The sequence below is a fragment of the Oreochromis aureus genome, linkage group 6 (assembly GCF_013358895.1).
Source record: "Oreochromis aureus strain Israel breed Guangdong linkage group 6, ZZ_aureus, whole genome shotgun sequence".
NCBI lineage: Eukaryota > Metazoa > Chordata > Actinopteri > Cichliformes > Cichlidae > Oreochromis > Oreochromis aureus.
Window position 1 is genome coordinate 27,019,787 of NC_052947.1, and position 16,710 is coordinate 27,036,496.

Consider the following 16,710-nt stretch of genomic DNA (forward strand, 5'->3'; position numbering starts at 1 on the left):
AATAATAATAATAATAATAATAATAATAAAAGAGAGGAAAAAGGAGAAAAGCATTCATATTTAGAGAATTTAAGACAAGTTGGTATTTACAGTTTGTGCAAAAGTATTTACAGGTTGTGCAAAACTTGTGCAATGAGCATTAAGTGGCATAGCTAATAAAATTAAATATCAATCAATAGTAATTTGAACTTTTCAGTCTGGTACGTCTTTAACTTGGTAATGATAGGAAGTAATTCGGGCTAGACCTGAGTAGTAGATACACACTAACTATCAGATTATGACAGTGTGTCATATGTATGGGTTGTGTGTGTGATTAGAGGTACAGCAGTGCTGTTGGTCTGAATCTCAATGACTAATGCAAAATTCAATGAATAATAAATCAAAAGTGTGAATGTTAAAGTAGATTCATCAAATCCTCATTGACCTGTACTGGCATGGGAAAAAATGTCACCCCATTCACCCGCTCACCGTGATTTCAATTTAACACCAGAGCCAATTCCAATTACAATGAATACATTTCATCTCAGCAATTCATCCATCTTCTTGAGTGAAATATTTACAATGATCATAAAAAAGCACTTAGGCCCTGTGCAGAAAATCACTTCTTTCTCTCTGTGGACACAGAGCCGGGGTGGGCTGCAGCCAATGGAAAGGTTCCAGTAACATCTATGAGCATAATGTCTGAAGATGTCACCTCATAAATTCATTCATTCGCATGAAGTAAAAGCTGAGCACTAGAGCTAAGCACATTTGCGTAGCTAAAAGGTTTTGAGAAAAACACAACGCTGTCTGGACTATGTGTTTGATTTCTTTTTGTTGCTCTATTCTCACCTTCACTGATCCACTTCAAGGGAGGTCAGTATTTTTGGACATATTCTTACATGGAAAAAAAATATTGCCACTGCCATTACAAGCCAGTCAATATTAAGGTGTATACTGAAGGTAAATTTCATAGCAGATACACTGGAAAACCAAAAAAGGGCTAAGCTGGCTCCATTAATCCTGAACAAATCTGCCTACAGTATCAGTGCAAATTCACACATTACAGCTTGTTTGTTTAATTTTTACAGAAAACACATTTTTAAAAAGCCTGGTTTCACATGGATATTATGATGAATGTCAGGTGATGTCACTTCCTGGACATCACCTGGGGCGTGACTCCAGGAAGTCACAGATCCTTTAATGAACAGATAGCCTAGAGAGAGATTCTGGCCATTGCATCCAAAAAAGATGATAAGTGATAGTCAGAAAATTACAATTCCCTCCACACCTACAGCAGCTGCATCAACCTCGCACTACTTTCACCTTCACAGAGGCTTTAAAGCCTGTAATGGTGTAAATTATGTAAAAAAGAAATGCAGGACATTTGAATATGATTCATATTTACCTAATGTGAGGTAAATTTAGCTGCAATTAATGTGAGATGTGGTTACTGTCTTAATTTGATATCTTCTAATAGTTTCAGTGTCACGGACCAGGTCCTGATATACAGGCGTACACAGGCATGTGAAACCAAACCACTGAAGACTCTGCATAGTTTTATTACAGCCATCAGATATTAATCTGAGCCAATAAACTCAGAGCTTTCATCTATCTCTCTAATAGTGTTTCTCTGCTCTCAGGGTGACATTCAAACTTAACACATGGCTGCCTGGTAACTAGATGGGGACTTTGTTCAACAGCTGCAACTCCTGTTCTTTGGAGGACCCCCATCAAAAACCTTGACTTGGGTCTGAAGGACAAGTGTGTCAAGTGTGTGTGTGTGTGTGAGAAAGAGAGAGAGGGAGAACGTGCCATACACAGCATGAGCCTATACAGTAAACAGGATTCCTCTAAATGCCCTCAGGATGCATTTTTTGCAGAATGTTTTTAGTATCCACAATGATCCTTAGATGAAGGCGCCGCCCAGACTGACTTACACGAAATAAACATTTTGAACGGTGTGTTTATTTTGAAATAAAATGACAAAAAAGGAATTTCTTTGCTTCTCTACTAAGAAGCTGTTACTGTTCTATGGTGACTTTAAAGGCTAAATATCTGACAGTAGTGGAAGTCGGGATCTTTTTTTCCTCTTTAACATGATAAGAAAAAAAACATACTTTACCTGAGGTGCAAATCCACAGTGGGAAACCTTTGCACAGAGAATGGCTGATCACCGATGGTGATGCCTAATCAAGGCTCCTTCAGTGAAAACAGCTCACCTGCCTTCCTGCTTAGAGGAGCCTCGCACGTGACTAAAATTCTCAGTAAAATTATTTCTGATTCTGCTTTTTGTTCTCCAATAAGCAGGTGCATGTATGACTTTTTTTTTTTTTCCAAATTTCAGTGGGTTAGTTGGTGCTTAGTACTGTTGCCTCACAGCGAGAAGGTCCTGGGATCAAATCCACCATTTGGCTGGGCCCTTTTTTGTGTGTTGATTTTGCTTGTTCCCTCTGTCTCTGTGGATTATCTCCTCCCACAGTCTAGGGACAAATTGCTCGTAGGTGCGATTGGCTGTCTGTCTGTTTCTCTGTTGGCCCCGCGACAGAGTGGGGACCTGTCCAGAGTGTACAACCCCCCTCCCCACTCGCCCTCTGGCAGCTCTTGTCTGGTGTCATATGCAACATCAGAGCAAGCTTTAACGCCCATGATTTATGTTTGTAAGCCTCTAAGCAGCCAAATGTTACTGAATTGGAACTGATGAGTCCATCAATTTATCAATCAAACATAAGAAAATTATTGTTAATTCTTTTAATAACCACAGTTCATTTTTATGAGATTTTATGAGATTTTGCATCCTTTTTTTTTTTTTTTTTTTACACAGAATCACAACTGGCACTGTGAAAGTGTTTCAGCAATAAAAGACCTACGACATTAAAAAAGTCTTGCCTATTCAAAGCCAGGGAGCACAACATACTGACTGCGAAAGCTAAAAGAGTATAAATACTCAGACTAAGATGGGTTGCAATTTTTTTTATTTCAGTAAATTACTATTTAGCTGTATATAAGATGTTTGGTTTTTTTTTTTAATTCTCTATAGCTTATATTACGTGCAAATTTAATGGAAGTTTCACAAGTAGGTGATTTGCTTTAGGATAGTATATTAAGGCATGTAGAAGAATAAAATTGTTGTTAAAGTAATAAAGTTTTCCATAAGAATCTTGATTTCTTAAGAAAGACAACAATGTTTGGCCTTACTTTGAAAACCCTTCCTCTTCACCTGCTACACAGAAGGTAAGGTATGATGCATGAGTTACCATGGCAATGTACCCCAACAGCCTTTGTCAGCCCTCAGTGGTAACCCTGAAGATGCCTGAATAAGCTTAAATCGTGTTTTGTGCTACCGACCTCAGCTTCTGCCTTTTTTAATTTTGTGTTGTACTGTTGCTTTTCTTTCTCATAAGCCATGTACTGGATCTGGGAAGTATCGTGACCTTGTTTAACTTTTTATCATTTCAGAAACTGATTTTTGTTTTGTTTTTTTCTGGTTGTTTTTGCATTTAACCTTGGCAAATGTTCTTATTTATTATGAAAAAAAAATCCAGCATAGCATGTTGTTTGGCATTTATCAACAAATTTGAGTAGAAAAAAATTCACTTCCTGAATCTTTATCCATTTTACATCAGCAGTGGTTAGTCAAAATGTTGTTTTGCAGATTTGAGAGATTTTATATTTGTGCTGATTCCCCAGTTTGCACAAAGTAGCCTTCGTGCAAATAGGCAACCTTGTACAGCGTAAAATGTCTGAACAGAAAGTTTGGAAACGGTAGATCCATTTGATATATAGCAAAAATGTGATATTGAAGCTTGAATTTTAAAGACACTGGCTCTCAACAGACTTTTATTCTTTTATTGGAGATTTTATCCAATAAATGGCTAAAATGAGATATTCTGTTTAAAGGAAAAATCTCAAGAAACAAAAGTATTTTTTATATAATTTCAAGTATGTCTGGAGAGTACTTTTAAGTACAAATATTACAGTATTATTTGCTCTTTAATAATTTCAAAAGTTTAAAAAGAACAGAAAATGTATTGACAATTATTTAATTAATCAAAAATAGTTATCTGAATTTGCTTCTTCAGTGTAAATATTTGCAGCACTTTTCAGTTAGTAATGTTCTACGAATAAATTTTATTTAAAAGTGCCTTTCAAGACACCCAAGGACATGTGTCTGTGAAGATTCTCAGTCATCGAGGTCATCGTAGTCTAAGGAGCGTCTGGTTTCTTTGAAGACGTTTCACCTCTCATCCAAGAAGCTTCTTCAGTTCCAAGAGCAATTGGTGTAGAGTCCCAGATTTTAAGCCCTATCGGAGTATCCCCAAGAGTCATAGACCCCCTACTGATCCTCAACCTAATCACACGAACCAAGGTGTGAAAAGAGGCATGGGTCACAAGCAGTCAAGGTTTCGAGTGAAAGAAGCCATCTATGTCCACTGTGAATGGCCATCTTTGAACAGCAACAACTGTCTGCCATCCACAATCCAGTTTTGAGATCCCTTCCCAGACGCCTTAACGCCCACTCACATCCTGGGCCCTTTGACCTCATTAAATCACATGATAGGGTGGGGCTAGGTGACTAACCACTGTTGATGTAAAATGGATAAAGATTCAGGAAGTGAATTTTTTTCCACTCAAATTTATTGATAAATGGGGTTTTTTTTTTCATAATATATAAGATTTGCCAAGGTTAGATGCAAAACCAGACAATTTTCTTTCCAAGTTCCTTAGACTCCCAAGGATACTTCACAATAGAGTAAAACAGATAATAGAACAATGGCAAAATGAAGAACAATAAAAAAACAAGATTAAGTTCACAGTGAATATGCAGACTTGAACAGGTTTTGAGTTGAGATTTAAACTGGCGGAGAGAATGTTTCTTATATCCCGGGATAGAGTTCCACAGCCTGGGAGCAGAGCAACTGAAAGCTCTGCTTTACATGGTGCTGAGGCAGAAAGAAGGCACAGCAAGCTGAATAGAAGAAGAAGATCGAAGTGAGCGGGTAGAAGAGGTAGTGCTTAACAGGTCTGGAAGGTAAGGAGGAGCAAGGTAATGAAGGGCCTTGAAGGTGAACGGAAGAAGCTTGAATACTATTTGGAATTTCACAGGGAGCCAGTGAAGTTCCTGAAGGACAGGGGTGATGTGCTGGTAGGAGGGGGTTCTGGTAATGCAGACAGCAGAGTTTTGAACCGGTTGAAGCTTATGGAGGGATTTTGGGGGGAGACCATGTAAGAGAGAATTACAATAGTCAATGCGGGAGGTAACGAGACTATGAACAAGAATGGACGCATGATGAAAAGAGAAGGACGTAATCGGTGAATGTTGCGTAGATGGAAATAGGCCGAACGGGTGAGATCATTGACGTGAGATTTATAGGACAGTGAGCTGTCAAGGATGACACCGAGGCTCTTAACCTGAGGTTAAGGGAAAACCGTGGAGTTGTCAGTAGTAAATATATCTGTTTTTCACACTGTTAGTCAGCCGAAATAAGATAACTGAAGACTGCATTGTGAAGAACCAACAAAAGATACGAATAGAAATTTGTATCACTTTTTACTGGCCAGCTGGTTAACACATTAATAAGGAAATCAGATCTGATACATGTATTTTGGGATCAGTAAGTAATTCCAGGTGTCAGGTAAATGTAGTGAAGTATTAATTACAATAAACTCCCTCAAAACTACAACCAAATCAGAAAGGACATAAACATATTCAAGCTAAGCTGAAGTACCTAAGAATGACACTAAAGTGCAACATTGGAAGAAATACACTTTGTGTGTGTTTTGTCCACATCAGTGTCTCATTCTTATTTATGTTAGTGTCTTGTTTTCAGTGTTTCCAGGCTGTGTGGGCGACTGTATCTACAAAGCAGCATTAATGAGCTTGTTATCAGTCCTATTTGGTCTGTCAGCTGTTAAGAAATTTGAATTAGAACCACATCCAAGCATATTATTTATTCAGTTTAAACAATAATTAATCAGTACAGGAACAGATTGATGTACACAGCAGAATAATTACGAAGCCAACGAAGATAATAAATATATAAATTTATGGGAAACATGTTTGTCAGAACCTGCCATTATTCAGCTTCAGTTTGACATGAGTTTGACAGGCGTCTGGTCACAGCAGCCTGCGCACACAAATACATGCGCTCTTTACATCTCTGTAGGAATTTATAATGGCTTTTAAAAATTCACTATACACCACACACACTTTCTCTATTGTGTAAACACACAACGACAAGTCAGCTTTCAACCTAAATCCAAACTTTCATTTCTTACCCTTTTCTTCCCTTGCCCTCTTGTCCTCTCTATTGTGCGGTTTTTGTGTGTCATTTTTCTTGGAGTTCTCTGAGGTCCAATTTGCCCACCAAACCTGTGTGTGTGTGTCTGTGTGTGTCTGACACTCTGCAGACTGACTTTAATTGCCCCTTCCTCTGATTTTCACCTCGGCACACTTCGCTGTCCATTTAAAGCCACTCATTGTAAAACCACATTAGCCGTTACATTTCTGTGTGGTTTACTGCATATATGTGAATGAGGCTAGCTGGGTCAATGTGTGAAAGTAAGAGGAAGCATTCTGTGAGCGTGTGTGTTTTCTAAGTGTGAGCTCGATGTAAAGACAAACACTCATCTCTTTGTAGTACTTTTCCAGTCTTTTTCTCGCACAGCACTTTAATGAAGCCGACTGCCTTTTGAAGTAGAGGAGAAGGATGTATCCGGAGCTTTTAGTCATGTGGTCAGATCCCCGCTGGGCTTTTCATATCAAGGTGGAGCGCGCCAATTTCCCGTTCACCTCTCATGCGCTGTTATCCAACTCTTTCCTTCTGTAAAGAAACTTCCCCTGCTGTGCCAACACAGATAATTCACACTCGAGATCGCTTGATTTCTGCTTAAATATGCATGGATTCGTTGAAGGTTGACAGTTCATGAACATTTAAACTGACTATAGTGTATTGTTAGTGATCGGATCTGTAGTTTCTAGCAGCAGAAACCACGCATACATCAGAGGCCATTGTTGGGATATTTTACAAATGTACAAACAGCTTGAAGTAGCAACACGTGCCAACTTTACTACTGAACTGAAGACAGTCTGCATTAGTGTTGAAAACCTGTTCTCATTGTAGCATGTTAAACACTACAGTTTGGTCAGAAGCCTCCGGCATTATGAAGGTGTCCTTTTCCATTTGTGCTTTGATGCACCAACTGCAGCAAACTTGCTAGCTGAGAGCAAATAGTCCCATTTGAAAAAGGGAGGAGGGGTGACAGTCTTGTCATTGGCGATTATTTGGTTTTGGTTTATCTCCTGTTTGAGACTGTGTGTTAGGAAAAGCTTGCAGCTTTGATAACAATACACTTTTTTCCCCATTCACCCTCCACACTGAAAATGATGGCTAAAGGGGACCTGTTAGGTTAATTTCCAGTTCTATATTTTTATTGTTAGAGTCTTGGCTGTGCATAAGTCACAGTTCAAAATAACGCTTAGTTATCTTATAATGGGCTTTGATGCAGTCCCTCATTTGATTCACTCTTTGAAAAAAAGCTTTTTTTAGCACCACTCTTTAAAGCAATATTAATATAATTGGCTGCCCCTTGCCTGAACTGCATCCTCTTCTTGGCTGTGTGCATGCATGTTAAATGATACAAATGTGGGAAATTGAAAACCTTTGCTTTCAGCAGCTTAGCTACTTTGAAATTTTTTGCCCCTTGTCTTCTAGACTGGCAATCTAAGAACACCTTTACGTGTCTCCAATTTCAAAATGTTTTTGGTTCCCCTAATAAAATTTTGACTGTAAGTGATGAAGTGTTCACCTCCTGCTATATGTACTGAGGTTCCTTTGAATAGTGACGCTGCGGGAAAAGTGAATATACAAATTGAATACAAATCTAGCAGTGAAATGACGCAGTGATTGGGGATTTACACCTCAAGTGTGCTTGAACGCCAGGGCTGACAGACGCTGAGAACAAAAGAAAGCTGTTGTGTGTATGTATGTATTAGTCATTGTTAATTTGTGACTTGGTGTGATGGGGCTGTCATCACTCCTGTTTTGTATTTAAATAAGTCTGAACCCAGCAGAGTGGGAGAGTGAAAAATAAGAGTGATAAAAGGCAATTTAGCTGTTAGAAATTGTGAGAAACAAAAAAAATGTTTAAGAAAAAGATGGGAGGGAAGAAAGAAGGAGAAGACATAATTGTAAGAAAGAGAAGAAGGTTAGGAGAAGGAAAGAAGGAGAAAGGGAGGAGGAGATTGTAGCCACAAGAGGCCGAAACTATCCTCGTCAATAATGCATAGGTAATTGGCTGACTCCTCCTGAGCATCGACGTGAGTCTGAATAAATAAAGCAGTGTGTAAATAAAAGAGCCACTCAAATATTTAAAGAGAAGCAAATCAATGGCAAATGCCCCAGGTGAACAGGTGAGAAAGAGAGAAAAAAATCCCCCTCCCTTTCTTCCTCCAGCCCATCTCTACAGCCCCTCCCAACCATCTATAAATGAGAAAGCGGGCCATGTGTGGCTCAAAGCAGCGTATAACAAGCTGTGCACAGAACACCTAAGCAGGGGTGTGCGTGCACATATGCATGTGCTTATATTTTCAAATTCGTTTCTTACATCTTTGTACCTGCCCAACGTCGTCACAGCAGTCCTCCACTCTTATCTCCTCTCTAACCATTTCTTCTTTTTCTCACCTATCTCTCACCTACACTCTTCTTTCAATCATTTCCTTTTTCCTCCGTTCCTTCCCTCTCTATGTGCGTATGTTCCTTCTCCCATCCTCTTCCTTAACTGGCGTAGGTGAGGCCAGCTAAAACTGATTAGGATCCCCTCGGGGAGCTGCAGTAATGAGGAAGAGAATGAATAAGAGGCAGAGTGAGAGAGAAATAGTAAAAAAAATAGGAAAGAACCTGATTTAAAAAGGCAGCAGAAGTGGTAACAGGAGAGTTAGGCAAATGCAGAGATAAAATAAACTGCTAACTGCAGAGTAACAGTCAGCTGATGCTCATGAAAGGATGCTGTAAAATAGTTTTTAAGGAATGGGGGGGCAGTATCTACATTTCTGTTTTCATGTAGTATTAGAAAATTTCAGTTTGAACCCCTCAGCAGTCGCATCTAAAACAGCACTGTAGCTGAAAATGCCTTCACATTGCAGTTAATGTAACTCTGTGTACTTGTCTTAAGAAAACCTCCTTGGAGTGTCTGCAGGTTGTTCAGAGCACCGCTGTGAGAATCCTCACTAAGCCTTCCAAGTACTCACATATCACAGCATTGATAATTCTGTCGCACTGGCTGCCTATTAACTTCAGGGCCCACTTTAAGGTTCTGATTTTGACTTTTAGAGCCCTTCATGGACAAGCACCAGCGTACATCAGTGAAGTGCCTTCAGTGACAGCAATTCAGCCAAGATTTGTTCAAAAACCGCACCAAGCTGAGAAACGCTGCGGTCATACCAACTTTTCTTTGGATGTTTGAGTAACATTTTATTATTATATATACTATATATAATAATATATATTTTGAGCAGTGTTTAAAACTGCACGTTTACACGGTCACTGAAAGAGGAAAAGGCACAACTTACAACATTTTGTTACAGGTCAGACAATTTAAGTCTCACACTGATATCAATAACAGGCATTTTTAATTTAAAAAAATAGAAATTAAGATGAAAATTATTAAAAAATACTAGGCAATATGTTAGCTCAATGGAATGAAAAGTCACACCTTGCGTTAGCAGCAACTACTTGTGACCTTTTATTTCGATCATGGTTGTTTGGGACCGTCTTTCACCCCTAGTTAATGGCGTAGAATGGTAACGGTGCGCTAGACAGGAAATAAGAACTTGCCAATTCTTAAATTCTCTGGTGACCTTTCAAACATATGTGTAACGTGCATGTGAATCTGTAAATGTTACACTGGATTTAAATGTGTAAAAACAGTGTGAGTTTATAAACCGGCCCCAGTCACACAGTTTGTATATAAAAAGGTACAAAAAAAAAACATTGCTTTGTATCTCAAGTTTACTCAATAACCAAAAATATGTCACAAATCTGGGTATCCTATATTTCATCAACATTTAACCAGTTATCTAGGAGGAGTTTGGGATCAAGCATAAACATAAATGCACTACAGTCATCATAATATGATTGTTATATAGTAGTAATAGTACCTGTAGTGTTAGTAGTATTAACTTTAAAGTTGCCTGTTTAAATGTTCTAAGACAGTCTGATCATCATCATTTGTTTTTATGATCTGAGGCACTTTTCAAACTGGTTCTGAAGGCTCGAGGTAATCTTAGGGTGTTATTTGACACTGTAAATGATATTTTTACTCCTGCTCCACCAGCTGTTCCAATTTCCTCTCTCCAGCCCTGCTCATCCTGTTATTTTAGAAAGATTTTCACCTGTTTTTTAACCTGATCTGCTCCAATTAGATGATGCTCCCTTGGCATTTTACATGCATCTTTGGTGAAAAGTGCCTTTCAGACTGTTGCTATAATCAGTGCTTTACTTCCACCTGGTAAATCCCTGTCTATTTTAAGAGTGCTATCATCTAACCACTTAAAAAAAGAAAGAAAGAAACGCTCGACCCCTGGCTTCTTAGCAGTTACAAACCAATCTCACAATTACCCTTTATTGGTAAGATTTTGTACAAGGTTATGGCGAAGCACTGTTGACCATCACAATGTGCTCAATGGGCTGAGATACTGGGTGTATTGATTTATACCGATATTGTCTGCTTTGAAGTTATTCTCTTCATATTTGTCAAAGCGAGTCTGCCAACAGGAACAGCTGGCTTGTTAAATGTGACCTCCAAGACTGGCATGCATCAGAACAAATACATTTGAAAATAAAACTCAAGGTCAATTCAGTCAGTTAAAAGCAGGGATTTAAGAAGAGTCATTTCCAAATTGTCTCTTTCTTCTTATCTTCTTTCAAGCTGCTTTAGATACTTAAAAAAACAACAAAAACAACTGCAAGAAGATAGGATAAAAGACAGCTGCAAGCTGGTAGATAGGAGGCCTTAGTGTTCCTTCTGCCCAGTGAGGGTGCACAGCAGGAGGGCTGAGGAGATGAATAGGCTCCTTTGAAAAGGACAGGAATGAGAGCATCTTTTAACTTCCCTCCAACACTTTTTCTCTGATGTTTGAATCAGCCTTACATGCCTGTCACAAACTGACCAGAACACATAATAACAAAGCAAACAAGCCAGACAACTAGGAAGCAAAAGCAGGGAGACACAAAGACACAAAGTGGCAATTACCTACAGTAAAACACAATAAACTGAAGTGTTCACTAGCAGATACTGAAAATCTCCAGTACATGGAAAGCAGAAAATGATGGCTTTTCTAGTACTTGTCAAACTTCATTCTGAATGAAGTTTTAAGGAATCTGAACTGAAAAATTAATTTTATTTTTACAGTCAAGTTCAATGTCCTTGGGGAAAAATAGGACATTTCAGTAGATCTTAAGGTTTGTCTGCTAGCTTTTTTTTTAAAAACATCAACATGATCATATGTCAAATGTCTGAAAATAAAGCTCTTCAGAACTAATGGCTTCTTGTGTCACTCATTATATTTGAAGCCCCAAGAATGATCCACAATTTTCATGACATCTCCTGTCTGAAAGATCCAGAAATAGAACCAGACTCTTACTTTGACATCCACATACTTGTCTCACTTGAAGCAAAAGATAAGATCAGGGACAATACTTAGTTTCTTATTGGTGACATGTCACTCTGTATTACCAACTTTAAAGAGACTGTGTATGATTTGAATGGGAAAAAATATAAAGCTTCCATCTGCACTGTACTCTCAGGTCTTATCCACATACATAGAAATAAGCAACTACAGTAGATAAACACTGGTCGCTGCTGCTCATTGGAACAATGTGTTGATGTGGCAACTATGTTGTACTACGTACGTTGGACATGCACCGCCCAGAGCATGAATGTCTACTTCATGTAATACATATGTCTGCCATACATGGATTTATGATAGAGAATACTGCTTACCAAAATCCTCATGGTTAAAGTAATTATTAAAATATTTTTAACCTCCCAAACTTTTTCATGGCATGCATTTTTAATTTCTCTTTGCTATTTGGGCTGATTGTTTTTACATTCATCAGGTCCCAAAGAATTACGTGATATTTTTTTTTTTAACCTGATTTTTGTTTCTGAGAAAAACGAGATCCTAATGAGGACATTTGCTTTCAATAGAACAGTGGCAGTATAATGTCCTCTTAAGTGGATATCAGGCCCTTGTAGAGCAAAATTTAGTATTTTGGTCTATACAACCCAAAATGTGATGTCCACATATGTGGACACCAGGTCCTAGGAGGTTAAAAATATTAAAAATATAAAATATCTACTTTTTATGACATCGTCCCAAAAACATCACAAAGGATTTGTTCCATCATTTAAACCAGCTATCCGTTTGATCCAATCAACTGTAAAAAACAAAACAAAAGCAAAAAGCCCAAAACAAACAAAAAACATCTTACTCATATTCAGCTAGCATTAGCTTGATTTAGTGTCAGCACCAGTTTTGAGTGGAAATAAAGTAAATAAAGTAACACGCTACTGTAATCACATTAAATTTATCAGAAAAGCAGTAATGCACTGAAATGTAAACTGTACTAAATTCAGTAATAACAATACAGTTACAATTGTGTCGTTACTTGTGTTACAAAGGTTCAGTTATCTGCGAGCCAGGCACATAGAAAGAAAACATCAACCAAAATTTTTTTTCTTCCTTTTTTCTTTTTTTTTTTTTAAACTGTGCACTTCTACAATTAGCTGATTTCGGGTTTTGTGCAGGAGGAGGAAAATGGTGGAGTGGTGCAGTGATATAGCTTCTGAGGAGTGAAATTATGGATATTACATTTGCTTTTATTGCACAAAAGCAGAACAGTGCCTTGGTAAAGTGGAAACTGCATCCAGTGATGAGCGTCCAGTAGTGAAGCAGTGATGAGCAGTCAAGTTTGTAGCCTCCATTTCTACCTGTTCATGTTTCTAAAGTAGGATCACTTTGGCGATTGAAATCTCTTTGGGATGGTTTCTTTTTTTCTTTGTGCTGTCAACGCTGTTTTCCACACGTAAATACTAAATGAAAGATCGTATGTGTGTTTTCATTAAGATAGAGATCTGTGCAGGACCATAGAAGTTAACAATATTAATCATATAGGCTAATTATTAGACAATTTGTTTTGGGTCATTTGGCAGAGTATTGAAAAAGTGATGTAACAAGCAGTGTAACAACTTATCATCTCCTCCCAGTAATTAAGTAACATAGTGTATTACTTTTAAGAAAAGGAAGATCTTTGATAATCTAATCACAATGTGCCCTGCCCTGGCACATATATGTCAAGTATCAGTGATGGTATGGAATATAGATTATAGATATGTTGCTAATAATAAACCTGAGATTATATTTATTCTTAAATTAGGGGTTTCATTTTAATGCAACATATTGTGCATCCACTGCAGGACTCTGCAGGTGTGCAACATCAAAAAGAAAAAGTGCTGCAGTTGCAGTAACTGAATTTTATTTTTCAAGATGTTCTCTTCTGTCTATTTTTTCCCCTTGACATGCAATTTCTAATATTTCTTCATTTAAGAAAGCAGGAGCCTCTGATTCCAGTGGCAGAGTGCTCCAAATGGGAAGGCCAACACTTGGAAAGCACTTTTCCATTAAGGTGGAAATGTGCGGTATATGTACAATCCATTTACCATTTTTACATTGGATTAACTTTATATCATGACAAGATAATACTGACTCCTAAGTGGCATATCATGTTTCTCAAGTATATCTTTAGACTCTCCAAGTTTTGGGGGATTTTTTTTCTTCCTCCAACCTTATAATTCTCATTCAGGGGAAATGTGTGAGTGCTGCCATTCGAGTGTTCATAATTCCATCCGCTTGTCTCCTAAAGCTTCACAGTCTCTTTTTTCACAGCAGGCATTTCAACTTGTCATAGTAGGAGAAGCACAGGTGTTACTAATAGCATTAACAATGGTGCTGCTTTATTCAAGCAACTCAGTAAAGCATGACAGTGTGACAGTGAGCTGGAATCACAATATACCAGGATCCTGAAAGTGAAGCACCTAAATGAAATTCAATTTATTATTTACACCTCTGCTTTGACTGCAGTTGAAATGTCTTCGGCGAGAGAGAGCCGTGGGCACCTTTAATCTGGACAAAAATTGGTCAGCTTGTGCAGATTTTGAAGTGTGCTTTAAATAAAATTATTAAGATAAGATGAGATAAGATAACCTTTATTAGTCCCACACGTGGGAAATTTGTTTTGTCACAGCAGGAAGTGGACAGTGCAAAAGTTATATAGCAAAATTAGAATACAATAAGAATAGAATAGAAATAAGAATACTGTACACAACTGTAAAGAATAGAATAAAATAAAATAAAATACTATATACAGTAGAATAAATAGAATAAAATATACAATAGGATAAAAATAGAATGCAAATGCTTTATACAACTGAGTAAAAAATACAACTTTTTCAGAAAAAGAGTATTGCACATGTGTGTGTTTGATCAGTTGAAGTCTTTGTTGTGGAGTCTGACAGCAGTGGGGAGGAAAGACCTGCGAAGTCTCTCTGTCCCACACCGTGGGTGCCGCAGCCTGCCACTGAAGGAGCTGCTCAGTGCTGTCAGAGTCTCCTGCATGGGGTGGGAGATGTTGTCCAACAGGGATGAAAGCTTAGCCGCCATTCTCCTGTCACTCACCACCTCCACTGGGTCCAGAGGGCATCCTAGAACAGAGCTGGCCCTTCTGATCAGCCTGTTCAGTCTCTTCCTGTCCCCAGCAGAGATGCTGCCGCCCCAGCACACCACACCATAGAAGATGGCTGAGGCCACCACAGAGTCATAGAAGGTCTTCAGGAGTGGGCCCTCCACTCCAAACGACCTGAGTCTCCGCAGCAGGTACAGCCTGCTCTGCCCTTTCCTGTAGAGGGCGTCTGAGTTATGAGTCCAGTCCAGTTTGCTGTTCAGATGAACACCAAGGTACCTGTAGCTGTCCACAGTCTCAATGTCCATACCTTGGATGTTCAGTGGTTGCAGTGGAGGATGTTTGTGCCTGCGGAAGTCTACCACCAGCTCCTTGGTTTTACTGGCGTCGATCTGGAGGTAGTTCAGCTGGCACCAGTCCACAAAGTCTTGAGTCAGTCTCTGTACTCCTTTGTCGTCCCCATCAGTGATGAGGCCGACTATTGCAGAGTCATCAGAGAACTTCTGCAGGAAGCACTGGGTGGAGTTGTGGGAGAAGTCTGCAGTGTAGATGGTGAAGAGGAACGGAGCCAGAACCGTTCCCTGTGGGGCCCCCGTACTGCAGACGACCCTGTCCGACACACAGCCCTGAGTCCTCACATACTGTGGTCGGTCGGTGAGGTAGTCCAGTATCCATGCTGTGAGGTGATGGTCCACTCCTGAGTTCTCCAGCTTGTCCTTCAGGACCGTGGGAAGAATAGTGTTGAAGGCACTGGAGAAATCAAAGAACATGATTCTCACAGTGCTCCCAGCGGTCTCCAGGTGAGCGAGGGAACGATGTAGGAGGTGAATGACCGCATCATCCACTCCAATGCCAGGCTGGTAGGCAAACTGAAGTGGGTCCAGTGATGAGCTCACCAGGTGCCGAAGCTGAGCCAGGACCAGCCGCTCCAGGGTCTTCATCAGGTGGGATGTCAGAGCCACTGGCCTGTAGCTGTTGAGGTCCTTGGGGCGTGAAGTCTTTGGCACTGGTACAACACAGGAGGTTTTCAAGAGCTGTGGGACTCTCCCCAGCCTCAGGCTCAGGTTGAAGAGGTGCTCCATCACCCCACACAGTTGGTCCGCGCAGGACCTGACGACCCTTGAGCTGATGCCAAAATCTTCTGAATTGCCAGAGTAATTCAGAAGATGGTGTGAGGGTTTAGTGTGTGTTTAGTTTTAGTTATAATTATCATCTTCCATTTTTCAGAGCTACATAAAGCTCAAGTCATGTCAAACTGGTTTCGTGGCCTCCACAGTCATTAACTCTGAATCTAATGGAGCACCTTGGAGGATGTTGTGGAACTGTTGATTTGCATCATGGATGTGTAGCGGACACATCTGCATCCTGTGTTTTTCCCCATCATCTCAATATGGACCTGAGAGATGTTTCCTGCACCTTGTTGAATCTATGCCATGAAGAATTAATGCAGTTGTGGCAGCAAAAAGGGTCCAACCTGGTACCAGCAATGCATTCATAATGACGTTTGGGTCAGTGTAAGTTGCTGCAATCGGGTGAGCCAGCTTTGTGAAGATGGAAAACCTAGGTTGAGCACAAAGACAGACACTAATGTTATTTCATGGTTCAGTCACCCGTTCTGTTTAGTTAACATTTGGGCTCATGAGCAGCTTAGGTTCACCCACAGAGGAGTTTTCGCTTAATCTGCCAGATAACGCTCGCCATCACTCTGTGTGTGCAGATCTTCCGTCACTGAGACCTCCCTGACTCTCATGTGTACCTTACAGCAGGAATAATCCACGACAGGATAGCATATGCATTAGATCGCACATGCAGGATTAGACTGTATGTTCATTTTAATGTGCAAAGTTACAAAGTTAGAGACTAGCTGTCTGACTACTGATGATTATACGAGTCAATATAAAGGTGGTTTGTGGTAAAGTAAAAAAATCAAAAAGTATAGTGTGATAATGTCAGTAACATCATGATTTGTTAAAACAAATATTGTTTTATC